The 27,192-nt window shown below is 49.0% G+C and overlaps 1 pseudogene; it reads left to right on the top strand.

Moving 5' to 3' along the window:
- Nucleotides 1-13,493: 13,493 nt before the first annotated feature.
- LOC147106753 (natural cytotoxicity triggering receptor 3 ligand 1-like) overlaps nt 13,494-27,192 on the top strand; it is a 744,151-nt pseudogene continuing 730,452 nt past the window's right edge.

Raw genomic sequence — 27,192 nt, 5'->3', positions numbered from 1 at the left:
ACAGGGTACATGCCTGGGCTTCAAGTACCTGGGAACAGAGCGCAAAGTGTGGTAGAGTTGGTGGTAATGAGCAGCAGCAGCATTGGGCCAGATGCCCTGCAGGGAAGCGGGTGGGCAAGATGCAATGCACTCGGGTTGGACAGCCAAAGAAGCATTTGGGCAGGGTGAGCAAGCAGGTGGGCCAGCAGGCACTCTGGACAGATGAGTGAGTAGGTGGGCCAAGAAACATTTAGGGCAGTGAGGAGTGCTGAGAACCACTTAGTCTGGTAGATGGGTGGGAAATGTTCTAGGCAAATGAGTGAGTTTGTGGGCTAGGAAGCACGCAGACCAGGCAGGTGAGTACGCAGGTGCTTGCTATTGCCTGGGCAGGTGGATAAGTCAGTAGGTGGGCACGCAGCAGTGCTGGAACGCACTCTGGCAAGGGCAGTGAAGAAGTATTCAGGACAGGTAGGCAGGTGAGTGAGTGAGCAGGCAGATAGGAACCATTCAAGTAGGCAAATGAATAGTTGGGTAAAGACTTGACTAAAATCATTTCCAACCCATTCTTGCTTCATTCATGATATTTTCATCATATATTTTTGACTTTCCAACTGTATTTGATGACTGTATTCACAGCTACAATCATCAGTTACATTAGAAGAACCAACCAGCATCAGCTGATAAGAAAACTAAGAAAAGGACTCAGTGGGAATGGTTCAGAGGTCGTTGGGTATGATGCCAGGTGGGTTAGTCAGGATGAGTTGAAGTCAGGCAAGATGGTGGGTGGAGCTAAAATGAAGAGAGGAGGAGCTTGTTGTAATTGATACAGACTGGAGCCAATTGGGAAGAATCTTCCGTATGCTGAGAAAATAATAAACAAATTCCAACCCAATAATTGAAGCTCCAGCCTAGTACTACAAAATGAGTTCCAGGGCCCTCTCACAGGACTAGGCCTCTCTCAGACGTTATTTTCCATGGATTTACAATAGGTAATGTCATGGTTCGGATTTCTGTGACCATTTTGTCTATGAATCAGACATGAGTGATCTTAAGGGGTTTGTCTAAATGTTATTTTTATTGGTAAATTGTCCATTGGAGTAAAGTATTATGGTTGGTGACTCAAGCCAACTTCATGATATTTTTTGGTATGATTTGAATGGTTACTTGCTAGTTGGGGATTGATGATTTTGGAAAATAAATTAAGTAATTTGATTTGATTGGTGATTAAAAGGTAAGTCCTCAATTCAGTCAATCACTAATTTTTACCTCATGATAGCGTGATACCTTGAAATGTAACACTTTTGGGTGTGGCACCTTTTAAAGGCATGTAACAAAACATCCACGCTGGCTGCAAGACTTTTAATGATATAGATATGATTTCAAAGATGAGTTTGTGACAGAGTTCTATCACTAGAGTTTGGTGAGATCTGTAAATGTACTGTACTTAAGACAGAGAGGGCTTTTTTTTGCTATCTGGCAATCAAATCACAGTCAATTTTAATCTTCCATTTTTGTAGTCTTGCAGTTAGTCATATTTTTTATAAAAATGCACTAGCTTCCAAGCTAACTGATCCATTACCAACAACAATAAGACATCATCCCTCTTGAGAGTTGTACTTTTATGTTGAGAGCAAGGCACCACACTGCAAAACCAGGTTGTAGCTTGGAAAATGCAGTTATTAGAATTGCTCCTAACCTTACAGAAAAAACAGTTTCCCATGTTTTTTTCCCTCTCTGCTGAAGGCATTGATTTTTAGGTGGACTATGATTGCTCACTGCTAACTCATCCAAGTAGTCATTGTTCACATATGAACCTTGATGTTGAATTCAGCAGGCAGTTCAACAATAGCAGCATCGCAGCCATGTCCAATCCTGTTGTCACCTGACATCCACATTTGCATTTCCATCCCTGCTTGATGAATAGCTATCAGGCATAAGAATCCTGATCGTTTTCTCAGAGGTAATTGGCTGAGACCAATTGTAGTCCCTACAGCTACTCTGTTTGAAATTAGCACAGACTGGGGATCGAACCTGCGATCTTTCGTGATCTATTGTTAGAAACTCATTTAGGTATGACAGTAGAAGGTAAGATCAATGTATCACTGCTAAATGAACAATTTGCTTTGGCCTTCACAGTGAAAACAGTGAATACATTACTAGAGGTACAAGGAAGCCAAGAGTCTCCTGAAGGAAAAAAAAGGACAGGAGTTATAAACAGAAAACCTGTAATGAGATTGAAGCCAGACAAACCTTCAGGCTCAAGGTTTGTACTTGAGGATATTACAAGAGGTATGTGAGGAAACTGGGTATGAATTACATAGAATGTACAGTACAGAAACAGGCCATTCTGCCCAAAAGGTCTGTGCAGGTGTTTATACAACACAAGCGGCTCCTCCCACCCCTCATCATCTAACCCTATCAGCATAATCTTCTATTATTTTCTCCATCATGTATTTATCTAGCTTTCCCTTAAATTCATCTATGCTATTCACCTCAACCTAACCTACTCTCTGGGTAAAGAAGTTTCTCCTGAATTCCCTACTGAATTTATTAGTGACTATCTTATATTTATGGCCCCTAGTTTTTGTCTCCCCCACAAGTGGAAATACCTTCTCTACATCTACCCTATCAAACCCTTTCATAATCGTGATGACCTGTATCAGGTCACCACTCAGTCTCTTTTCTAAAGCATTAGCCTGTTCAATCTTTCCTGGTAGATATAACCTCTCAGTTCTGGTACCATTCCTGTAAATCTTTTTTGCACCTTCTCCAGCGTCTCTATTTTTTTTATAATGTGGAGACCAGAACTGTGCACAGTACTCCCAAGTGTAGTTTAACCAAGTTTCTATACACATTTAACATAACTTCTCTACTTTTCAATTCTATTCCTCTAGAAATGAACCCCACTGCTTTGATTGCTTTTTTTATGGCTTTGTTAACCTACTTTTAATGATTTGTGTATCTGTACCACTAGATCCCTTTGCTCCTCTACCCCATTTAGAAACATAGAAGATAGGAGCAGGAGTAGGCCATTCGGCCCCTCAAGCCTGCTCCGCCATTCAATGAGATCATGGCTGATCATCCAAACTCAGTACCCTGTTCCTGCCTTTTCCCCATATCCCTTGATCCCTTTAGCCTTAAGAAATATATCTAACTCCTTCTTGAATATATTTAATGAATTGGCCTCAACTGCCTTCTGTGGTAAAGAATTCCACAGGTTCACCACTCTCTGGGTGAAGAAATTCCTCCTCATCTCTGTCCTAAATGGCTTACCCCTTATCCTTAGACTGTGACCCCTGGTTCTGGACTCCCCCGCCATCGGGAACATCCTTCCTGCATCTAGTCTGTCTAGTCCTGTTAGAATTTTATAAGTTTCAATGAGATCCCCTCTCATTCTTCTAAACTCCAGCGAGTATAAGTCCAATCGACCCAATCTCTCCTCGTACGTCATTCCTGCCATCCCAGGTATCAGTCTGGTGAATCTTCGCTGCACTCCCTACATGGCAAGAACATCCTTCCTCAGATGAGGCGACCAAAACTGCACACAATACTCAAGGTGTGGTCTCACCAAGGCCCTGTACAACTGCAGCAAGACATCCTTGTTCCTGTACTCGAACCCTCTCGCTATGAAGGCCAACATACCATTTGCCTTCTTAACCGCCTGCTGCACCTGGTGCACAAGGACACCCAGGTCTCGTTGCACTTCCCCTTCTCCCAATCTATTGCCGTTCAGATAATAATCTGCCTTCCCGTTTTTGCCACCAAAGTGGATAACCTCGCATTTATCCACATTATACTGCATCTGCCATGCATCTGCCCAATCATCCAACCTGTCCAAATCATACTGGAGTTTCCCGGCATCCTCCTCACAGCACACATGCCCACCCAGCTTTGTGTCGTCTGCAAACTTGGATATATTACATCTAGTTCCCTTGTCTAGATCATTAATATATATTGTGAATAGCTGGGGTCCTCAGACCGATCCCTGCGGTACCCCACTAGTCACTGCCTGCCACTCGGAAAAAGACCCGTTTATTCCAACTCTTTGCTTCCTGTCTGCCAATCAGTTCTCTATCCAAGTCAGTACCTTGCCCCCAATCCCATGTGCCTTAACTTTACACGCTAATCTCTTATGCGGGACCTTATAGAAAGCCTTCTGAAAGTCCAAATACACCACATCCACTGGTTCTCCCTTATCTATTCTACCAGTTACATCCTCAAAAAATTCCAGTAGCTTAGTCAAGCACGATTTACCTTTTGTAAATCCATGTTGACTTTAGAAACATAGAAACATAGAAGATAGGAGCAGGAGTAGGCCATTCGGCCCTTCGAACCTGCTCCGCCATTCAACGAGATCAAGGCTGATCATCCAAACCCTAGCACCCGGTCCCTACACCGACAGCCATCCCACACAAGCCCTATCCCCGTAACCCCGTAACCCCACGTATTTAATCCCCCCTAACACTAAGGGCCAATTTTTATCATGGCCAATCAACCTCACCCGCACATCTTTGGACTTTGTCCGATCCTGTCACTGTTTTCCAAGTGCTCTGCTATTACATCTTTTATAATGGACTCTAGCATTTTCCCCACTACCGATGTCAGGCTTACCAGTCTATAATTCCCCGTTTTCTCTCTACCACCTTTTTTGATTAGTGGGGTAACATTAGCTACCCTCCAATCCATGGGAACTGTTCCAGATTCTATAGAATTTTGGAAGATGACCAGCAATGCATCTACTATTTCTAGGGCCACTTCTTTAAGTACCCTAGGATGTAGATTATCAGGCCCTGGGGATTTATCGGCCTTCAATCCCGTCAATTTCCCTAACACCATTTCCCTTCAAATACTGATTTCATTCAGGTCCTCCCTCTCATTAGATCCTATGTTCCCCGACATCTCTGGGAGGTTATTTGTGTCCTCCTTTGTGAAGACAGAACCAAAGTATGTTTTTAATTGGTCTGCCACTTTTTGTTCCCCATTATAAATTCCCCTGATTCTGACTGCTTGACTTCACCAATCTTTTTCTCTTCACATATTTATAGAAGCTATATTTATTCCCTTAAGGCCCCGATATTTACGGTGGTGTGGGGGAGACTGAAAATGACCAAAGAACCCAGCAAGACGGGGACACAGAGTTCCTGCCATTAAACTGTAACATTTTTCTCTTCCGCTTCCTACCCGGCCGGTGACCAAATTGACAGCCTGGCTGGCAACTGGGTGGGAAAACAAAGGTCAGGGGCTGCAGCGGGGTCCCTTGGGGATGGTCCTCGGGGAGCCTTGGGGATGGTCCCCGGCTATCAGGAGGGGGGAGTGTTGGTGGTCGGGGCATGACTGGAGAGGCCATTGGGGGATGGGGGGGATGGAAGGTTGGCTGTGATCAGGGGTTGGATAGAGAGGCCATTGGGACTTGGGATGGACAGATCAGCGATCACGGCAGGGGGAATGAGAGGCTGTGATCGGCAGTAGCGGGGGTGGAACACCGCAGTGTCAAGATGAGCTTGACCACCAGCAGCAGCAGCCACACCAGCAGTAGCAGCAACCACAACAACAGTCTTCTCCTCAAGTACCTGATGCTCAACAGGAGAGTGGGGGGCGGGGGTGGAACCACAGATTTGCAGCTTGCCGGAGATGATACCCCCAACACAGCGTATAAGGCAGAGGATGAGCTTCCTGGACATGACTGAGCAGCAGTGCTTCAGGAAGCTCAGGTATCGCGCCAGGTTGGCACAGACATTTGTAGCTTGCTGGAACAAGACCTGCTGCCCAGAGGTCCTGGTGGCCACTCCATACCAGTGGCTGTCAAAGTCCCCACCGCCCTCAACTTCTTCACCTCAGGCTCCTTCCAGGGATCTGCAGCAGACATTTGTGGGATTTCGCAGTTGGCCGCCCCAGGTGACTGATGCCATGTTTCACAAGTCAGCCAATTATGTCAACTTTGTCACTGATGAGGCCAGTGTTACTGAGCAGGCGTTCAGCTTTGCAGCTCTGGCTGACTTCCCACAGGTGCAGGGCATCATCAACTGCACACATGTGGCCATGAAGGCACCCCATCATCACCCAAGAGTGTTTGTGAACCGCAGGGGCTTCCACTCCCTCAATGTGCAGCTCATCTGCAACCATAAAAAGATCATCATGCATGTGTGCACCAGATTCCCTGACACCTATCATGATTCTTTTGTGCTGCGCCAGTCCACCCTCCCTCAGCTCATCGCATCTCCAAACAGACTTAACAGACTTAGGCTGCTTGAAGACAAGGACTATCCACTGAAGACCTGGCTCATGACACCCTTGAGGCCGCCAAGCACTGAGGCGGAGGAGCGTTATAATGAGAGCCACATGTCCACCAGATGTGTCATAGAGCAAGCAATAGGCATGCTGAAGATGCCTTGACAGATCTGGAGGAGCCTTTCAGTACGCACCAGCCAGGGTCTCCAAAATCATTGTTGTTTGCTGCGCGTTGCACAACATAGCGCAGCAGCGAGGATTGGAGCTGCAGGGGGAGCAAGGCGCAGAGTGCACAACCTCTTCAGAGGAGGAGGAGGTGCAGCAGGTGGAAGACAGGGAGGAGGAACCTGAGGTGGAGATGGCACCGGCAGTGGCGCGCATTGCTGCCCGGGAGGCCTGGAATGGCCTCATAATGGCCCTATTTACTTAACTTGCTCCAATGCACCCATATGGCTGCCACATGTTGTACTAAGTCCCCTCACCCCCAACAATACCATAAAGCATCCCTACAATGACCAAGCCATTCCTCTCACCCAAACCCCCAGTGCTCGAGGTTAAGTAATGTCTCACCATTCACTCCAAGTGACAAAGCCACTTCCAAGGTAGCAGGTAAAAATGGACAAGACTGGAAAGTGGTGCAAAGAAATACATTTACCTGTGTCATCAAAAGAACTGAAACTTAACACTAATATTTTTTCATACACCCATGTGCATCTACTTTTGTGTCTTTTTTCTTTTCCGAGTGCTTTTACGAGGTGCAGCCCCTATGGCTTCAGCAGAGGTAGAGGTAGGCTGTGCACTTCCCTGCTGCGACTCGTTAGACATGTTTGGCGGACGTCCTCTGGGTTTTGGAGTTTGTGATGGCCCCGCCAAAGTCTGCTCCTCCTGCAACTGTGCAGGGGCCGACTCGGCCATCATGACCCGAGGAAGCATGTGGAGCTCTGACCGAAGGGAAGGCAATGGGGAAGAAGTGTGAGCGCTTTGAGAGGAGCCCCCACTTCCATGTCCCCTCTCACCATCATCCCTCTCGTGGGCCACCCGCATTTCCCTGCTAGCAAGGAGCTGGAGAGCACCTTGCTGCACAGCAGTGGGGCGATGAATGCCCAGATCTACATTTATATCTCTCCTAGAGATGAGGTTTATGAGCAACTGCCATCTGTTGTCCACAGCTAGCATATGCTCATGACTGGTGCATTTGCTGCTCCATGCAGGTGGCCATCCTTTCCATGGAACAGCACATCGTCATCGCCTGCGAGATGGTGGTGCTCATGTTGGAGATGGACTCCTCCATTCTCTGCACATTTGCAGATATCGCGGCTCCAAAAGATGCCAGAGCCTCATGCAATTCTTGCTGCCCTGCCAAGGTCACCCTCTTTCTTGATGGCCCCAGAGGCTCAGCGTCTGCATGCAGCTCAGCAGAGCTTGGAGTGTCCTGCGCCTCCGGCAAGGAGTCTCCACTGCTGTCCCTGTCAACACCATCTGCTCTTGTTCACATGTGAAGTGAGAGACACCAGGTGACAACACTACTCTATGGCGCATAGGACCCACCGAGGTGTTTGTATCTGCACTGCGCTTGGGTCTGCTGACAGTGCACCCTCAGAGGCTGCAGCTTCCTCTGAGGAGTTGTCTTCCTCCTCTGGCTGGACATTGGGTGAGGGGGAGCTGAGAGGAGGCGGAGGTCACTTGATGGACCTGTGGGAGAGTAAAGAGATGAATTAGAAGTGTTATAATAAGAATGGGTAACGTTACCATTATGCACATGATGACATTTCACTGGCTGCTGACATCATTCACCATATGAGCGACTGCTGTATGCCATGTGGCTGTATGAGATGTAATTCTGTCACCAGGTTGCTGGGATGTCCCTCTCTCCGTCTTCCACTGCCAGCAGCTCTGCAACTCCTGATAGCTCCAGGTCCCCCTCCTCTGCTGGCATCAGTTGGGTGAATACTGGAGGGCCACCTCCGGTTCTCTGCCTTTCCCCTGTGTTCTGGACTCTTTTCTCCTGCAAGGAATCACAGAATCACAGAAACCCCACAGTGCAGATAGAGGCCATTTCAGCCCATCGAGCCTGCACCGACACATATCCCACCCGATCCCCGTAACCCCTACACCAACACATATCCCACCCTATCCCTGTAACCCCACGTATTTAATCCCCCTAACACTAAGGGTCAATTTATCATAGCCAATCAACCTAACCCGCACATCTTTGGACTGTGGGAGGAAACCGGAGCACCCGGAGAAAACCCACGCAAACACAGGAAGAATGTGCAAACTCCACACAGACAGTTGCCCGAGGCCGGATTCGAACCCGGGTCTCTGGCGCTGTGAGGCAACAGTGCTAACCACTATGCCACCAAAGAAGAGAACTTTGAGTGAGAGTGATGGAATGAGTGTAAGGAATGGATGGGTTACATCTGTAGAGGGTGACTATGAGAGAGTGGGATGACAATGCCAAATGGCCTCCTTTTGTGGTGTTACTTGCTATGATTGCATTAGGATGAGGGTGAGTGTCAGGAGTGGTTCGTCAGATGGGGATGTGAGTATGTACATAGAGAGAGAGGGATGGGTGGACGTGCAAGGTATGTTGATGTGAGGAATGATATGCAGGAGTAGGCTTGGGAAGGCAGAGTGATGGGGATGTGGTGACAGGCACATCAGGATGAAGGTGAGTGTGGCATTGCACTCACCTTTCCTGACCTCATGAGATCATTGAATAATTTCCTGCACTGGATCCACGTCCTCCTCACTACACCCCTGCTGCTGACCTCCTGCTATCTCCAGCCAGGCTCTTTTGGTGTCTTTGGGAGGTCTCCTGCGGCTATCTGCAGGGAACAGGACCTCCCTGCGTACTCTCACTTCCTCCACCAGCTTATGCAGGGATGCATCATAAAATCGGGGTGCAGCCCTCTGCCTTTGACTATCCATCATTGATAGTTTAGAACAGCACTCAGATCTTTGTATTTCAGCTTCCACACTCCTTTAGCAACCTTCAAATGAGTGGAATGCAAGGCTGCTTTAAATATCAGCACTGGAAATGAGTCATCAATGACGTCATCAGACCCGTTCCATTTAATTGGGCCGGAAAAAGTGTATGACTACTTTAAGTGGGGTCATTAAGTGAAAGTCGTCCTGAAGAACACGCTGACCAGAACATCGCGTTCCTGATCCACACACACCCGACCCAACTCCAAGGTAAAAATTCCAGCCATTGTGTTTCGGGGCCCAGCTGCCAAAGGGTTGGCATCAATAATGCTGTGAACATTGGGGAATCCTGCAATATATAAGCACTGCTCTATCATTCTGCTGTTGCTTTCCCTGGGGAAAGTGTTAGAACTGGTAATCTTAACATCCGTGACTTCCTTGATTCATCTGTGCACTGCTGATTGACTGATGATACAGATGTTCCTTCTGGCAGCCTGGAAGGATGTGGAGGCATAGAGGTTTAGTGAAGTTGATGGCCACCAGCAGTGTAGTCCCTGCGGTTGTGATTCTCAAGTCAGCTTAAACAGATAGTACAACTCTGTCACTACCTCCCTGGTGAATCTTAACTTGCAAAGGTAGTTCTTTTCTGACAGTTCCAGATGGACGTGCTTCAACAACAAAAACAACTTGCATTTATATAATGCCTTGAATGTAGAAAAAGTGTCCCAAGTCACTTCACATAAGCGTAATCAAAAGAAATGCTGAGCCAAAGAAAAGAGGTGTGACTAAAAGCTTGGTTAAAGAGGTGGGTTTTAAGGAAGGTTTTAAAGGAGGAGACGAAAGTGGAGAGGCGTAAGGGTTTAGGGGGGGAATTCCATAGTGTGGGCTTAGGTGGCTGAAGGTATGGCCGGCAATGTTGGGCCAAAGGGAGGGGGGACGCACAAAAGGCCAGAGTTAGAGGATAGGAGAGTTTGAAGAGGCTGTAGAGCAGCAGGAGGATAGAGATACAGTGGGATGAGGCCATGGAGGAATTTAAACATGAGGACTGGGAGCCATTGTAGGTCAGCAAGGACAGGAGTGATGGGTGATCAGGACTTGGTGTGAGATAAGATGGGGCAGCAGAGATTTTAAGAGTTGAAATTAATGTAGGGTGGAGGTGAGAGGCCGGCCAGGAGAGCATTGGAATAGTCAAGGCTTGAGGCGACAATGGCATGAAGGAGTGTTTCAGCAGCAAGTGGGCTGAGGCAGAGGCGGATGCAGGCGATGTTACGGCGCTCAGTTCATAATAATGGCTGCAGGAGATAGCCACCTGTGCAGGTGAATCTCACTCTGTTCATCCTTTAGTTCAGTCTTCAAATATTCAGGGATAGAGAAGCAGTAAATGCTATATTGACAGTTTTGGTTGCCGCAGTTCAAAATTAAAAAATCTACTTCCTAAAAGGACATAACGTGACTGGCTTTTAACACCCATATTATATAGATAGGATGAACATACTGCATTAATCAGGGCATTAGCAATGAACAATTATGTGTGAGAGATCATTTGCATCTGATCACATGCAAATGAAGCTCACATACAAATACTGCAAAAGTATTATGCACCTGTATTAAAAATGTCCTGTAGTGAAGAAAGGTGCAAAGTACACTACCTGGTTCTGTTTGTCCTGCATAAAGTGCATGCTTTCTTCATCTGCATGGCAGTACCAGCTAAGTCCTCAATGGAGGAATCACCACTTGATTCTAATGCCCCTTTATATTGGAAGCAGTGCCAGAAATAAGCCTGCTTCCCTTGGTGTCAAATCATCTGATTGCACAGCAAAGCAGATTGGACATCAATGGGCCAAATGCGCATATGTGTCCATGACCTTTTTGATGTCTGGATGAGGTCTATATTTGCCTATAATGGCAAGTGCATTTTGAGAGGGGGGGGTGGTTGAGAAAACTGTCTGCCCCATAGGCTGCCCAAGTATGACAAGAGCAAGTGCCGCAGGCAGGAGCCATTTAAAAAGAAAGAACTGCATTCAGAAAGTGGCTTTCACATCCTCAGGTCATCCCAAAACATTTCTTACCCAACAAATTACTATTGAAGTGTAGTCACTGTTGCTATGTAGGTAAACAAGCCAACTTCTGTACACCAAGGTCCCACAAACAGCAACGAGATAAGTGACCAATTATACTGTTTTGGTGGTATTGGTTAAGGGATAAATGTTGGTCAATTTTCCTGGTCTCTAAGTAGTGCCATGTGATCTTTTACATCTACTCAAACAGGCAGACAGGGCCTGGGTTTATCATGTCATCCAAAAAGCAACACCTCCGACAATGTCACACTCCTTTAGTACAGTACTGAAGCGTTAGCCGAGATCATGGGCTTCAGCCTTTCTGACTCAATGGCGAAGGCCTGCCCCTTAGCCAAGCTTTGCTTTGCCACCAGCTGGGGGAGGGTTCAATTCACTCCCACAGTAAGAGCAATGGCTCCTTTATGCTAACAGGAATGTTGCTCATTCTGTCACAGGTTAACCCTTGCTCTGTCATGGGTAAATCACCTTCCACTTTGTAAGGCGTATGACATGAGTTGAGGTACAGATGATCTAATAGGCTGGCAGGACAGGCTTGAGGGGCTGAATGGGCTACTTCCTATGTTGTTTGGTTGTCATTTTAAAAAAAAGAAAGATTTGCATTTATATAGTGCCTTTCACGACCACCGGATATCCCATAGCGCTTTACAGCCAATGAAGAACTTTTTGAAGTGTAGTCACTGTTGTAATGTAGGAAACACTGCAACCAATTTGCACACAGCAAGCTCCCACAAACAGCAATGTGATAATGATCAGATTATCTGTTCTAGTGATGTTTATTGAGGGATAAATATTGTCCAGGACACCGGGGATAACTCCCTTGCTCTTCTTCGAAATAGTGCCATGGGATCTTTTACATCCACCTGAGAGAGAGAGCAGACGGGGCCTCAGTTTAAAGTTTCATCCGAAAACATAAGAACATAAGAAATAGGAGCAGGAGTAGGCCATTTGGCCCTTCAAGCCTGCTCCGCCATTCAATAAGATCATGGCTGGTCTGCTACCTCATCTCCACTTTCCTGCACTATCCTCATATCCCTTGATTCCCTTAATATTCAAAAATCTATTGATCTCTCTCTGGAATATACTCAACGACTGAGCCTCCACAGCCCTCTGGTGTAGAGAATTCCAAAGATTCACCACCCTCTGAGTGAAGAAATTATGCCTCACCTCAGTCCTAAATGGCCAACTCCTTATTCTGAGACTGTGACACCTGGTTCTAGACTCTCCAGCCAAGGGAAACATCCTCCCTGCATCTACCCTGTCAAGCCCTGTAAGAATTTTGTATGTTTCAATGAGATTGTTGTGTATGTACCTTTAAGAGAGAACTGATTTTATACTGTAGTACCGGCAGTGACCACACCTGTATATAAAGCCGTAGCAGGCTTCTGTACTTTCAGTTTCCAGCATACCCTGTGTTCAGTAAATACCTGTTATTATTGTTCTCCTGCAGTCCGTGTGTTATTGATACGCGGACACTACAGAGATCACCTCTCATTCTTCTAAACTCTAGAGAATATAGGCCTAGTCTACTCAATCTCTCCTCATCGGACAATCCCCCCATCCCAGAAACCAGTCTGGTGAACCTTTGTTGCATTCCCTCTGTGGCAAGTATATCCTTCCTTAGGTAAGACCAAAATTGTACTCAATACTCCAGGTGTAGTCTCACCAGGACCCTATATAATTACAGTAAGACATCTTTACTCTTGTACTCAAATCCTCTTGTAATAAAGGCCAACATACCATTTGCTTTCCTAATTGCTTGCTGTACCTGCATGTTAACTTTCAGTGATTCGTGTACAAGGACACCCAGGTCCCTCTGAACACCAACATTTCCTAATCTCTCACCATTTAAAAAATACTCTGCTTTTCTATTTTTCCTACCAAAGTGGATAACTTCAAATTTCTCCACATAACATTCCATTTGCCATGTTCTTGCCCACTCCCTCAGTACTGCACTGGTGTGTCAGGCTAGATTTTTGTGCTCAAGTATCTGGAGCTTTGAGCCCACAACCTTCTAACTCAGAGGTAGGAGTGCTACCAACTGAGCCACTGGCTGACACACACTTTTAGTGCACTTAAATTCAGCCTTTGGGTAATTTTAGTGAGCTGTACACTTCCTGATTGTTCAACTCAACTCAAATTTCTCTCCACGGATGTTGCCTGACCTGCTGAGTTTTTCCAGCATTTTCTGTTGTTATTCCTGATTGTTCATCACGCGTGTGTCAATCTTATTTAACCTGCTTTCGGTGGCATTAGCTGAGGGATGCACAATTGACTGTGAAGACAGTGTCGCTTCTGTCAGTGGGTCGGTGACCCGCGGCTGCGCGCGCACCTCCGCCTAGCAACCGCCCGCCCACTGGGGCGAAGGGGAGGCTGTGGCTGCTTCCCGGTCAGAGCGGGAGAAACTCGGGGCCCAGAGGAGAGAGAGGCTGGGGGATATGGGCCGGAGCGGGAACTCGCTGCCGCTCCTGGTGCCGGTGGTGGTCGCGCCGGCCGCTCTGATACCGCTTTCAGGTAAAGTGCGAGGGGCGGGGCGGGGCGGCCTTTAGGCCACTTTTGAGCCGGAGCACAAGGGTTAAGGGGTTTGTACTTCGGCTGTTTGTGGATTTCCCCCGGAGTTCAAGGTAAAATTGGAGCAGAGCCAACCCTCCCGCGCGGTCTGCAACTGATGTTCCTTTTGGGCTTGGTTTGCAAACCAGAAATTAATGCAATTAAAAAAAAAAGTTTACATTAATTATTCTGACTATTTCACTTTTATTTTGTCAGTAAAATAGCATTAGTTGAAAACAAAAGCAAAATGCAGTGGATGCTGAAAATCTGAAATAATAATCTGAAAATGCTGGAAATATTCAACAGGTGCCGACTGACCTGAGTATTTCCAGGATTTTCTGTTTTTTATTAGCATTAGTTGAAGTTGTATGCATTTAAAGAATATACAATGACACTCGGCCCAAATGGGTGTGCTAACCCAAAATTGATTGTCCACGGGCGATTTGACTGGTGGATTATGTGTAGAAGTAGGACCTGTACCTTTTTTCCCCCCATGTTCCCTGGGTGGAGAGGAGAGGTTCAAAGACAATTGTGGTGCCCAAGTGGTTGTTCCAAATGACATCAGCTAACTCAGCACAGACTGCTTTAACATAGGGCTGTAAAGATGGAAGGCAACCAAGATAATTAATTATCTGAATATCTTACCTACATTGCCTTTTTTCTCCTTTTAATTTTCTCATTCTTCATTTTTCTCTCCTCCACGCTACAAGGCAAGACTCTGTAAACTTGAGGTCATCCAAAACTCTCTTGCCCATGTCCTAACTCTCTCCAAGTCCCATTCACCCATCACCCCTGTGCTTGCTGACAAACATTGGCTCCCGGTTAAGCAACTTTTCGATTTTAAAAATTCTCATCCTTGTTTTCAAATTCCTCCATGGTCTCGCCCCTCCCTATCTCTGTAATCTCCTCCAGCTCCACAACCCTCCGAGATATCTGCGCTCCTCTCATTGTTAAAGGTGCTATATAAATGCAAGTTGTTTTATTTGTACTGCTTGTAAAAATCCTCAGTGCTATGGGGATCAAATTCTGTAACTATGAATTCTGTGAAAATTGATGAGAGATTCTTTAGATTCACAGCAAGATGTTGGAAGTAGGTGTCTGGTTTTTAGTAGTTCTTGGGAGAGGATGGGATTTCGTACTACTGGGGTGATCCTGAGCTTTGGTTATGTTGGGGAGAATGGCCCTCGTGTTTGACAGAGCTGGATTGAGTATCCTGGACTTTGGCAGCCTGCATTGGGCATCCTGGAGAAATGTAGCACGGGGTGTGGGGGTCCTGTGGCTTGATAGCAAGGGTAGGTATGTAGTCTGAGACCACAGTGCAGGAAAAACCTGGGGTTTGATTGAATTTGGAGGGTAGGTTGACTGGTCGATTCTTGGGGTCTGCCAGCAGTGAAGTGAGAGAGGAGTGCATGGGTCTGACGGCACTGGGGGTGAGGGAGCCCTCATTGGTAAGTTTCTAAAGGATCAATATTACTGCATTTCCCACATTACAACAGTGACTACACCCCAAAAGTGCTTAATTGGCTGTAAAGTGCTTTGGGACGTCCGGTATCGATAAAAGCGCTATATAAATGCAAGTCTGTCTTTCTTTTCAATAAAACGTTCATTCAATACTTTGATTCAATTTCCAGATTGTTTTCAAAAACACACACACACAAACACGTGGGCTGCCATTTTACTAACCTTGGCGGGTCATCCCACTTTCTAGAATTACTGTCCATTGATTGAGCTTGTTTTGCCCACCCAGCACGTTTCCTGGCCAATTAGAGGAAGCGGGTCTGGTGACGACATTTAATAACTCGTCATCAGCCGGTTTCCTTAAAGGGACATGGCCAACTTTAATTTGACATTTGTGCTGTCAGTGTTCTACAGCATTGAGGTGTGGCAAACAACAACTTGTATTTATATACAGCCTGTAGTACCTTTAACGTAGTAAAATGTCCCAAGGCGCTGCACAGGAGTATTTTAAGACAAATAATTTGGCACCGAGCCACAAGGATAATTTAGGGCAGGTGACCAAAAGCTTGGTCAAAGAGGTAGGTTTTAAGGAGGAACGAGAGGTAGCGAGGCGGAGAGGTTTAGGCAGGGAATTCCAGAGCTTGGGGCCTAGCCAACAGAAGGCCTGGCCACCAATGGTTGAGTGATTATAATCAGGGATGCTCAAGAGGGCAGAATTAGAGGAGCGCAGATATCTCTGGGGAGGGGTTGTAGGGCTGAAGGAGATTAGAGATGGGAAGGGGCGAGGCCGTGGAGGGATTTGAAAACAAATGAGAATTTTGAAATTGAGGTGCTGCTTAACCGGGAGCCAATGTAGGTCAGCGAGCACAGGGGTAATGGGCGAACGGGACTTGGTGCGAGTTTGGACACGGGCAGCCGAGTTTTTGAAGACTACAAATTTATGTAGGGTGGAATGTGGGAGGCCAGCCAGGAGTGCATTGGAATAGTCACATCTAGAGGTAACAAAGGCATGGATGAGGTGAGGCAAGGGCGGAGCCGGGCGATGTTACGGAGGTGGAAGTAGGCGGTCTTAGTTATGCTGCGGATATGTGGTCTGAAGCTCATTTCAGGGTCAAATATGACACCAAGGTTGCGAACAGTGTGGTTCAGCCTCAGACAGATGTTGGGGAGAGGGATGGAGTCAGTGGCTAGGGAACGGAGTTTGTGGCAGGGACCGAAAACAATGTCTTCAGTCTTCCCAATATTTCATTGTAGAACATTTCTGCTCATCTAGAATTGTATGTCGGACAAGCAGTCTGACAATTTAGACACCATGGAGGGGTCGAGAGAAGAGGTAGTGAGGTAGCGCTGGTGTCGTCAGCGTACATGTGGAAATTGATGCTGTTTTCGGATGATGTCGCCAAGTGGCAACATGTAGATGAGAAATAGGGGGCCAAGGATAGATCCTTGAGGGACACCAGAGGTAACGATGCGAGAGCGGGAAGAGAAGCTGTTGCAGGTGATTCTCTGGCTATGATTAGATAGATAAGAATGGAACCAGGCGAGTGCAGTCCCACCCAGCTGGATGACGGAGGAGAGGCATTGGAAAAGGATGGAGTGGTCAACTGTGTCAAAGGCTGCAGACAAGTCAAGAAGGACCAGGAGGGATAGTTTACCTTTGTCACAGTCACAAAGGATGTCATTTGTGACTTTGACGAGAGCCTTTTCGGTACTGTGGCAAGGGCGGAAACCTGATTGGAGGGATTCAAACGTAATTGCGGGAAAGATGGACACTGATTTGGGAGGCAACAACACGTTCAAGGACTTTGGAGAGGAAAGGGAGGTTGGAGATGGGCGGTAGTTTGCAAGGACGGAGGGATCAAGGATTGTCTTTTTGAGGAGAGGGTTGATGACTGCAGATTTGAAGGAGAGGGGGACAGTACCTGAGGAGAGAACCATTAACAATATCAGCTAACACAGGAGCCAGAAAAGGAAGTTGGATGGTCAGCAGTTTGGTGGGAATAGGGTCGAGGGAGCAGGAGGTTGGTCTTGTGGACAAGGTGAGCGCGGAGAGATCTTGAGGGAAGATCAGAGAGAAACTGGAGAAAGATGTGAGCCCCATGTCGTCGGTTGGTTCATCAGCTTCCGATGCTACTGTTTCTGGGGTAGATGCGACCTGTACGTCGGGTTCATCACCAGGTACGTATGGGCGAGGCATGGGGTTGACTTGTTCCTGTGACTCTAGGATCTGGTCAGCATGGCGTATCACAATGCTCTCCCCAACGTTCAGTTGCGTCCGTGTATAATAAGACACAGACTGCGGAGAACGGTACAACAGGTGTTTACTCAACGTGGCTCACAATGCAACTGATCTGTACAGATTACTACTCAGTGCTATATACAGGTGTGGTCACTGCCGGTACTGCAGTATACATGAGCTGTAGAACATAGTTTCCCCCCCTTAAAGGTATATACATTACAATTCCTCCCCTTTTAGATTAACAGTACCATAACACTCATAACAATTAAATATCAAACTAATTACAATTAACACTTTTAACATGCAACATTAGCTGAAAATAGTCTATTTATATATTCAGTCTTTGGGGAGGCTTCCTGATCCTTTCTGGATAGCGCCTTTCCCGAGTGTCTTGCTTTTGGTGCGGAGGCGATTCTGACCCCCTGTCGTCGGTTGGTTCATCAGCTTCCGATGCTACTGTTTCTGGGGTAGATGCGACCTGTACGTCGGGTTCATCACCAGGTATGTATGGGCGAGGCATGGGGTTGACTTGTTCCTGTGACTCTAGGATCTGGTCAGCATAGCATCTCACGATGCTCTCCCCAACGTCCACTGTGTACATTAATGGGCCCTGCCGTGTGCATATCGTTCCTGGCTGCCATTTTTCTGTTCGGTAGTCGCGGACCAAGACTGGTTGCCCTACATTGAAGCTCCTTGTTGGCTTCTCATGGATGTGCTGGAATTGCTTACACTCAACATCTCTTCGTACGTTTGGTCTGAGCAAATCCAGGCGAGATCTTAACCTTCGGTTAAAGAACATCATGGCTGGGGCCTGGTTGGTGACTGCATGTGTCGCATTCCGGTAGGCGAACAGGAAATTGTCCACCTTGTGCTGCAGCAGAATGTTGTCATTGTACATAGCCTTTATTGCCTTCTTAAAGGTTTGTACGAACCTCTCAGCCAATCCATTTGTGGCTGGATGATACGGGGCGGATGTGTAATGCCTTACCCCATTCTTTTTCAAGAACCTCCGGAACTCTTCGGACACAAACTGTGGTCCGTTGTCGGAGCAAATCTGTTCTGGCAAGCCATTCCTGGCAAAAATGGTCCGTAGGACTGCAATAGTTTTCTCCGTGGTGGTGGAGGACATTTTGATGACCTCAGGCCATTTCGAGTGCGCATCCACGGCTATTAAAAACATTGAGTCCATGAATGGACCAGCAAAATCAATATGCACCCGTTGCCATGGAGATGAGGGCCACTCCCATGGGTGTAGAGGGGCCTGTGGTGGTGCATTTTGGACTTTCTGGCATCCTGAGCAGCTCTTGGTCAGGTCCTTGATTTGTTTATCGATTCCCGGCCACCACACATAAGCCCTGGTTAGGCTTTTCATTTTTACCCCTCCCAGATGACCCTCATGAAGCTCATTGAGCACTCTATCCCTTAACTTGGGTGGAATTACCACTTGGGATCCACACATCAAGTTCCCCCGGCACACTGACAGCTGTTCTCTCCTTGTCGAGAATGCTGGCAACAGTGAGTCGCCATGTGCTGGCCATCCCTTCACCATCAAATCATATACCCGAGACAGTGTCGGGTCATTTCGGGTTTCCTTTTCGATACAAGTGTTAGTTACCGGTAGGTATTCAACTATAGTCGAATGGAATATTTCGACAGGATCCACTGCTGGTGCTTCCTCCGCAGTAGGCAGTGGCAGGCGTGATAGCCCATCAGCGTTTCCATGCTGTTTCGTGCCCTTATATTCAATCTCATAGTGGTGCGCCCCTAGAAAAAGTGACCATCTTTGTAGTCGTTGCGCAGTCATCACCGGAACGCCCTTCTTCGGATTAAAAATGGAGGCAAGAGGCTGGTGATCAGTCAGCAAGGTGAATTTCTGCCTGTGCAGATAGTGATTGAACTTTTTCACTCCCCACACTAGGCTGAGGGCCTCCCTGTCAATCTGGGCGTAGTTACGCTCGGCTGAGGTTAGTGATCGTGACGCAAAGGCTATTGGCCTCCCTGAGCCGTCTGAGAATTTGTGCGACAGCACCGCTCCAATGCTGTAGGGTGACGCATCACATGCCAACCGAATTGGTAATGCTGGGTTGTAATGGGCCAATACCTCTTTCGATGTGATTAGTGTTTTGCTCTTCTGGAAAGCTCGTCTACATTTGTCACTCCACTTCCATGGCACCCCAGTTTGCAGTAGGGTGTTCAGTGGGTGTAGTATTGTAGACAAATTTGGCAAGAACTTATGGTAGTAGTTTACCAGCCCGAGGAATGACCTTAGTTGTGACACCTTTTCCGGTGCTGGAGCCTTGACTACTGCCTCAATCTTCTCTGGGGACTTATGTAACCCCTCTTTATCGATAACGTGGCCACAATACGAGATCTGTTTTCTAAAAAACTCGCATTTGGGGCGGTTAGCTCGGAGCCCATATTCCTGCAATCTAGTGAGCACCTGCTCCAGGTTGGCGAGGTGATCACTGTCATTTTCGCCCGTGACCAGGATGTCGTCCAAATAACACTGGGTCCCTGGGATCCCTTGCAGGACTTGTTCCATTGCCCTCTGCCAAATAGCCGGAACTGATGCTACCCCGAATACCAGCCGGTTGTATTGGTAGAGACCTTTATGGGTGTTGATTGTGAGGTATTTTTTTGATGCTTCTTCTACCTCCATTTGCAGATACGCCTGGGCCAGATCAATGTTAGTGAAGCGTTTCCCTCCAGATAGCGAGGTGAAAATATCTTCAATCCGCGGAAGTGGATATTGTACGGTGTGAAGGACCGGGTTCACTGTTACCTTAAAGTCCCCACAGATGCGAACCTTCCTTGGTTCCCCAGGCGTGCTGCTCAACGACTTTTTCGTCACGGGGACGATGGGTGTAGCCCACTCGCTCCAGTCTACCTTGGACAGTACACCTGAACGTTCCAGACTCTCCAGCTCTGCTTCGATGGCTGGGCGGATCGCATAGGTACCGGTCTGGCTTTAAAAAATTTTGGGCTTGCGTTTTCTTCAATTTTAATCGTCGCTGTCATTCCTTTTAGTGTTCCGAGTCCTTGCTTCTTTCGCGTCAGTTAGGATCTTTGACAGTCGCCCAGGTGTGACGTCGTCATCCTTTTTGTCAGCCACAGTCAGTGCCTTTATGGAATGCCAATCCAGTTGTATTTTCCGGATCCATTCACGTCCCAGTAATGGTGGTCCTCCATCTTGCAATACATACAGGTCTAGTTTTGGTGTTTCCTTACCGTTATATATAACGGTCACCCTTATTTTTCCTTTGGGGTAGACTTTTTGCCCCGTGTACGTCTTCAAAATAATTTTTGTGTCTCTCAAGGGCATGTGTGAGAATAGCCGCTCGTAGTCCCGTCGGTTTATGACTGTTAGGGCTGATCCTGTGTCCAATTCCATCTTTACCTGGACTCCTGCTATCTTGAGAGTGACCCAAATGGTTCGGTGATCCTCCGTTGTGATCACATTATGTCGTTTCAGACAACTCAGTTCCCTGCTTTCGGAGTAGTTATCACACTTTTGTTCGTCTGAACTATTCTCTGTCATCTTATGTACCTTCTTGTACTTTTCTTTGGTAGCTTTCTTATTCTTTCCCGACCTGCAGACTCGTGCTATGTGTCCTACTTTTCCACACTGTCTGCACACTTTGTCTTTGAACCAGCAATCATTCTGGTCGTGTGTTGTTCTGCCGCAGCGATAGCACTTCTCTGTTCCATATGACATTTTGTTTGTGCCATATTCTTGCGGTCTCTGTTGTATCTCTGCAGCGCCCTGTGCTGCTGCTTCATATGATACCGCAATGCTGAAAGCCTTTTCCAGCGTAAGGTCCTTTTCAGATAAAAGCCGTTTCTGGGTTCCTTCACTTTGAAGCCCACACACAAACTTGTCCCTTAAGGTATCTGCCAGTCCCGCTCCAAACTGGCAGTGTTTCGATAGTTTGCGCAGTTCTGTTAAATAATCAGCATTGCTTTCATCCTTATGCTGGTTCCGTTTGTGAAACTTGAATCGTTCTGCTATCAGCAGCGGTGTGGGGTTTAAATGTTCCTTTAGTATCGTTACTATGTCTTCAAAACTCTTTTCCATTGGCTTCGTTGGGGTTACTAGATTTCGTAATAAACCATATGTAATAAACGCACCCATTAAATTTAACAATACCGACGCTTTCTTGTCATCTGACACCTCATTTGCCTTGCAGTACACCTCTATTCGTTCGACATATGTAGTCCAATCTTTGACTTCATTGTCAAATGCGGTGATACTGCCACTCTTCGGCATTTTGGGTGTGGTTTAAAATGGCGTCTCCCGCGCTTTCCTTCCTCCCCCGCTGCTGCCAACGCCGCTCTCGGCGGTCCTCGTGGCAATGGCGGCGCCTCGCGGGTTTCTGCGCGTCTCTCTCTCCCTCTCTCCGATGTTGCTCGGCCCCTGAACACCGGCTGCGCTCTGCCCTCTCTCGCTCTCCCCCATCGATGCTGCTCGGCCCTTTGCTGTGCCGCTCGGTCGGGCTCTAGCCCGCCGCTGTCCGGGAAGGGTCTGCGCACTACCTGTTGCCAGCCCGTTTCGCTGGACCACCTCGACTGGAAAGCCAAGCCTGGCTCTCGACAGCCTCCCCCGCAATTCTCTAGTCTCTGCTGGATGACTGGGTGGTTGCCCGTGGTCGACGTCCGAGTCTCTGGCCTTGACCTCCAATCCACTGATCTCCAGGAACGAATCCCCGGGAGGTGATGCAGAGTTGCAGGTAGGTTCGAACCTGCTTCGTCGCCAATGTTGCGTCCGTGTATAATAAGACACAGATTGCGGAGAACGGTACAACAGGTGTTTATTCAACGTGGCTCACACTGTAACTGATCTGTGCAGATTACTACTCAGTGCTATATACAGGTGCGGTCACTGCCGGTACTGCAGTATACATGAGCTGTAAAACATAGTTCCCCCCCTTAAAGGTATATATACATTACAGTTTGCAAGGACGGAGGGATCAAGGATTGTCTTTTTGAGGAGAGGGTTGATGACTGCAGATTTGAAGGAGAGGGGGACAGTACCTGAGGAGAGAGGACCATTAACAATATCAGCTAACACAGGAGCCAGAAAAGGAAGTTGGATGGTCAGCAGTTTGGTGGGAATAGGGTTGAGGGAGCAGGAGGTCGGTCTCGTGGACAAGGTGAACGCGGAGAGATCTTGAGGGAAGATCAGAGAGAAACTGGAGAAAGATGTGAGTTCAGGGCTAGGAAATGGGGGCATCTTGGAGGAAGTTTGGCCCAGTGGGCTAGGGGAAGGAAGGGAAGTGGCAGAGGTCACGATCTTGGAGACAAAGAAGTCCATGAGCTCCTCACACTTGTTATTGGAGGTGAGGATGGAGGATACAGGGGAGATGGGTTTAAGAAGACAGTTAACAGTAGAGAATAGGAGCCGGGGTTTATCTTTGCATTCCAGAATGATTCTGGAATAGTGAGCAATTTTGGCAGATGAGAGCAGGGCCCAGTAATGCTTTGTGGTCCAACCAGATCTGGCGGTGAATGGCTAAACCAGTTGTCTGCCATATCTGTCCGAGTCTGCGTCCCTTGGACTTAAGGGAGCGAAGATGAGCTGTACCAGGGGGAACGGCCAGGGTGAGAGAGGGTAATTGTTTTAGTAGGGACTAGGGCATCAAAGGTGGTGGTGAGGGTGTGGTTGAGCAGATGGGTAGCTGCAGAAATGTCATGGTGAATGGAGGGCCAGAGGCTGGACAGTTGGGATTTCATAAGTGCAGTTGGGAGAGAGTTTTTTTCGGGGTGAACACAGAAGGAAATAGGGTTTGGTGGGGGGGGGGGGGGGGGGGCGCGGGGCTTGGGGGAGCCGCGGGGCGGGGGAGGTGTGGAAGGGGGATGTGGGTGGAGAGCGATATGAGGAAATGGTCCGTGAAGGCCTCATCTGCAATTGACACGATGGGAGTAGCAAGGCCACGAGCGATGGCAAGGTCGAGAGGGTGGCCGTGAATATTGGTTGGGGAGTTTACATTGTTGTGGCAAATTAAATTAATTAAATCCGCACACTAGCCTGAAAATGGTGAAAAGCCGAGCAGTTTATTTAAAACACAAAATTGTTTAACCGTACAATACAAACAGTCTGCGGAGATATCTAACGGCTGATCAGGGAGAACAGCTAGAGCTCCGGCAGCTCGTCCCTGGCTGTCTCTCTCAATGCTTACAAATCTCAGTATTTATGACTCCAAACCACAATGATTCATACTTTCGCATGACCTTTCTTCAAATTACATCAAAGTTTATACAATGGAGCCACCAGGTGCTCATCTTGTGACTTCCCTTATCTCCTAAAGGCCAGTATCAATCAAGTGAGCCCTTTGACCTGTTATTGTTCAATCATCTGCGAAACTGCAGAGGTCACATGTCACCACTTCCACATAATTCAATCATCGGACCTTTTCACAGTTGTTTTTCTTAAGCACAGCAATTTCGCACTGACCCTGTTAACTTCTCCCTCCATGTTGAAGGGGTTAAGGGAGGATGGGAGGATAGTGAACTCAAACGAGAGAGGGCATGATGAATTGAGATGGAAGTTGAAGTCGTTTGGTGCTGAGGGAGGAGAACAGTGTAGATATCTCTAATATTTTTATGGTACTTGGGTGGGCGGTAGAGAACAAGAATTTTAAATGAGGCGAGAAGGGTGGAATAAGGTGAGATGCTCAAAGGAGGAGAAACTGCCGGAGGAATAGGGGGACAGACCAAGGTGTGATTTGGTGATGAGAGCTATACCGTCACCACGGTGGTCTGAGTGGGGCAAGTGGTGGAAGGTACAGTCAAGAGGGGAGGCTTCATTTAAGGGTAATGTGTCATCACCCCTCAACCAAGTTTCCGTCAGGGCCATGATATCGATGCAGTCATCCACGTTAAGCTCATGGCTGGCAAGGGCCTTGTTCGCATGTGTGAACGGACATTCTGGAGGGAGATGCGAAAAGGGTCGGTGATGGCTGCGCCTCTGCCAGCGTCCACAGGGTCAGCGCTGGGGGCAATGAGTTGGATGGGGAGGGGATTGGCAAGATTTGCCCCAGTGGGTGTGCTGGGTGGGAAGGTCGGTGAGAGAGTAGGATGGGACAGTTGGGGTTGCTGCTCGTAAGGTGGCAGTGACGAGTGCCTCCACTGACAATCACTGCATAGAGGTGCAGGGCTGCACCCAGGCTCTCTCATGACTCCCTCTGTATGCTTATGGGGGGAGTCACAGCACGCAAGGCGGTCCTCTTCCGTTTGCGTGGGCAGAAGCGACCTGCCCAGGAGATCAACACAGCCTGGTTGCAGATAGCAGAGGAGGTCACGAGCAGGGATGTCGTCAGGAGGACCTGGGTGCAGTGCTGCAAACATTTCAATGATCTCAGTAGATCACGAAGCGTTCCTACAGAGGCACACTCAACCTCATCCTGCTGTGCCGCTCATCACATCCCCATCACTCTGCCTTCCCTACCCTATTCCTGCACATCATTCACACACCAACTTACCTTGGACCTCCACCCATCCCCCCCCTCTTTTTTGTATTCGTTTATGGGATCAGGGCGTCGCTGGCAATACCAGCATTTATTGCCCATCCCTAGTTGCCCTTGAGATGGTGGTGGTGAGCCGCCGCCTTGAACTGCTGCAGGTGATGGTACTCCGACAGTGCTGTTAGATAGGGAGTTCCAGGATTCCGCGCTCCCCCGCCCCCCCCCCCCAGTCGCTCTTCCCCCCCACCCCCCCCCCCCAGTCGCGCTCTTTCTCCCCCCCCCACCCCCCCAGTCGCTCTCTTTCTCCCCCTGCCCCCCGTCGCGCGCTCTTTCTCCCCCCCCCCCGTCGCGCGCTCTCTTTATCCCCACCCCCCCCCAGTCGCGCGCTCTCTCTTTCTGCCCCCCAGTCGCTCTCTCTCTCTCCGCCCCCCCCGTCGCTCTCTCCCCCCCCCAAAGTCGCTCGCTCTCTTTACCCCCCCCCTCCAGTCGCCCCCCCCCAGTCGCGCTCCCTCTCTCCTCCTCCCCCCCCCCCCCCCCCCCAGTCGCGCTCCCTCTTCTCCTCTTTCCCCCTCCCCCGGTCGCTCTCTCTCTCTCTTACCCCCCCCAGTCGCTCTCTCTCTTCCCCCCCCCCCCCCCAGTCGCGCGCTCCCTTTCACCCCCCCCCCCCCCAACCGTCGCGCGTGCTCTTTTTCCCCACCCCCCCAGTCGCGCGCTCTCTCTCCACCCCCCCCCCCGGTCGCTCTCACTTTCCCCCCCTGAAGTCGCTCTCTCTCTTCCCCCCACCCCCTCCAGTCGCTCTCTTCCCCCCCGCCCCCCAGTCGCTCTCTCTTTCTCCCCCCCTCAGTCGCGCTCCCCCCCCCCCCCCAGTCGCGCTCTCCTCTCCCCCCCCCCTCAGTCGCGCTCTCTTTCCCCCCCCCCCCCCCAGTCGCGCTCTCTTCCTCCCCCCCCCCCCCCCCAGTCGCGCTCGCTCTTCTCCCCCCCCCCCACCCCACCCCCCCCCCCCAGTTGCGCTCGCTCTTCTCCTCCTCCCCCCCCCCCCGGTCGCGCTCTCTTTCCCCCCCCCCGAAGTCGCTCTCTCTCTTCCCCCACCCCCTCCAGTCGCTCTCTCCCCGCCCCCCCCCCCAGTCGCGCTGTCTTTCCTCCCCCCCCCCCCCCAGTTGCGCTCTCTCTATCTCTCCCCCCCCCCAACCAGGCGCGCTCCCCCCCCCCCCCCCCCCCCAGTCGCGCGCGCTCTCCCCCCCCCCCCCCCCCCCCCCCGGTCGCGCGCGCTCTTTCTCCCCCCCCCCCCCCCCCAAACCAGGCGCCCCCCCCCCCCCCCAGTCGCGCGCGCGCTCTTCCCCCCCCCCCCCCGGTCGCGCGCGCGCTCTTCCCCCCCCCCCCCCCCGGTCGCGCGCGCGCTCTTTTCCCCCCCCCCCCCCCCCCCCCGGTCGCGCGCGCGCTCTTTCAACAACAACATGCCCTCCAGCTAGTATATATGTAGAAGAAGATATGTTATCACATTCCCATCGCACTAGCCACCCCTCACACGCGCCCTCATCCTAATGCAATCATACCAACTAACAATACACAAGGGTAGTCACTTGGGTGTTATAACTTCGTGTAAAGTTTCTGTTAATGTGGTGCCAAAACTTTGAAACCTTTATTTTCAACACTTGCGTTCTTGGGACAGATTTGTGTGCACCTTTGGAAGTGGCTTAGTGAGTTGCAGTGAATAGTGAGACAAAACGGTACCTCCTACAATGGTGATGAGTGTGAAAGGAATGGGTTGGGCATTGTAGGGATGCTTTGTGGGGTGGTGCCAACCTGGCACATCATGTGGCAGCCAGGGTGTACAGTCAAGTGAAGTAAATCTGGCCATTGTGAGACCATCCCTGGCCTCCCGGGCAGCAAGGTTTAGGGAGGTGCTGATGCCCTCTGTCCTGTGCAACATCAGGTGATTGCAGAGAAGGTTGGTGTTGGGGCTGATCGTGGTGGGATTCTGAGGACCAAGGTGAGCGAGTATAAAGGGCACCCATGCTGATGGAATAGATGGCAGGTGAAGTAGAGATGACAGAAGCGATCTGTCAATGGTGAGAGAGGTTATGAGGTGAGACTGGATGGAGACTTGTGTGAAGACTTGCAGCATAGTGAATCTGTTGTGGAAATGCAGTGAGGAAGAGCTTGTGGCTGAGGGAAGATCTCTCTAAGGTGGGAGCTTTTACTGTTCATTTGAAGCTGTCAACTCAACAGCTGATTCAATGACCACTGAACTCCCACCTCAGCTTCACAGACGTGG

The sequence above is a fragment of the Somniosus microcephalus genome, chromosome 15 (genome assembly GCF_052327205.1).
Source record: "Somniosus microcephalus isolate GS21.2 chromosome 15, FLI_Smic_1.0, whole genome shotgun sequence".
In the NCBI taxonomy this organism is placed as follows: domain Eukaryota; kingdom Metazoa; phylum Chordata; class Chondrichthyes; order Squaliformes; family Somniosidae; genus Somniosus; species Somniosus microcephalus.
This window is presented reverse-complemented; position numbering and strand designations above follow the sequence as displayed.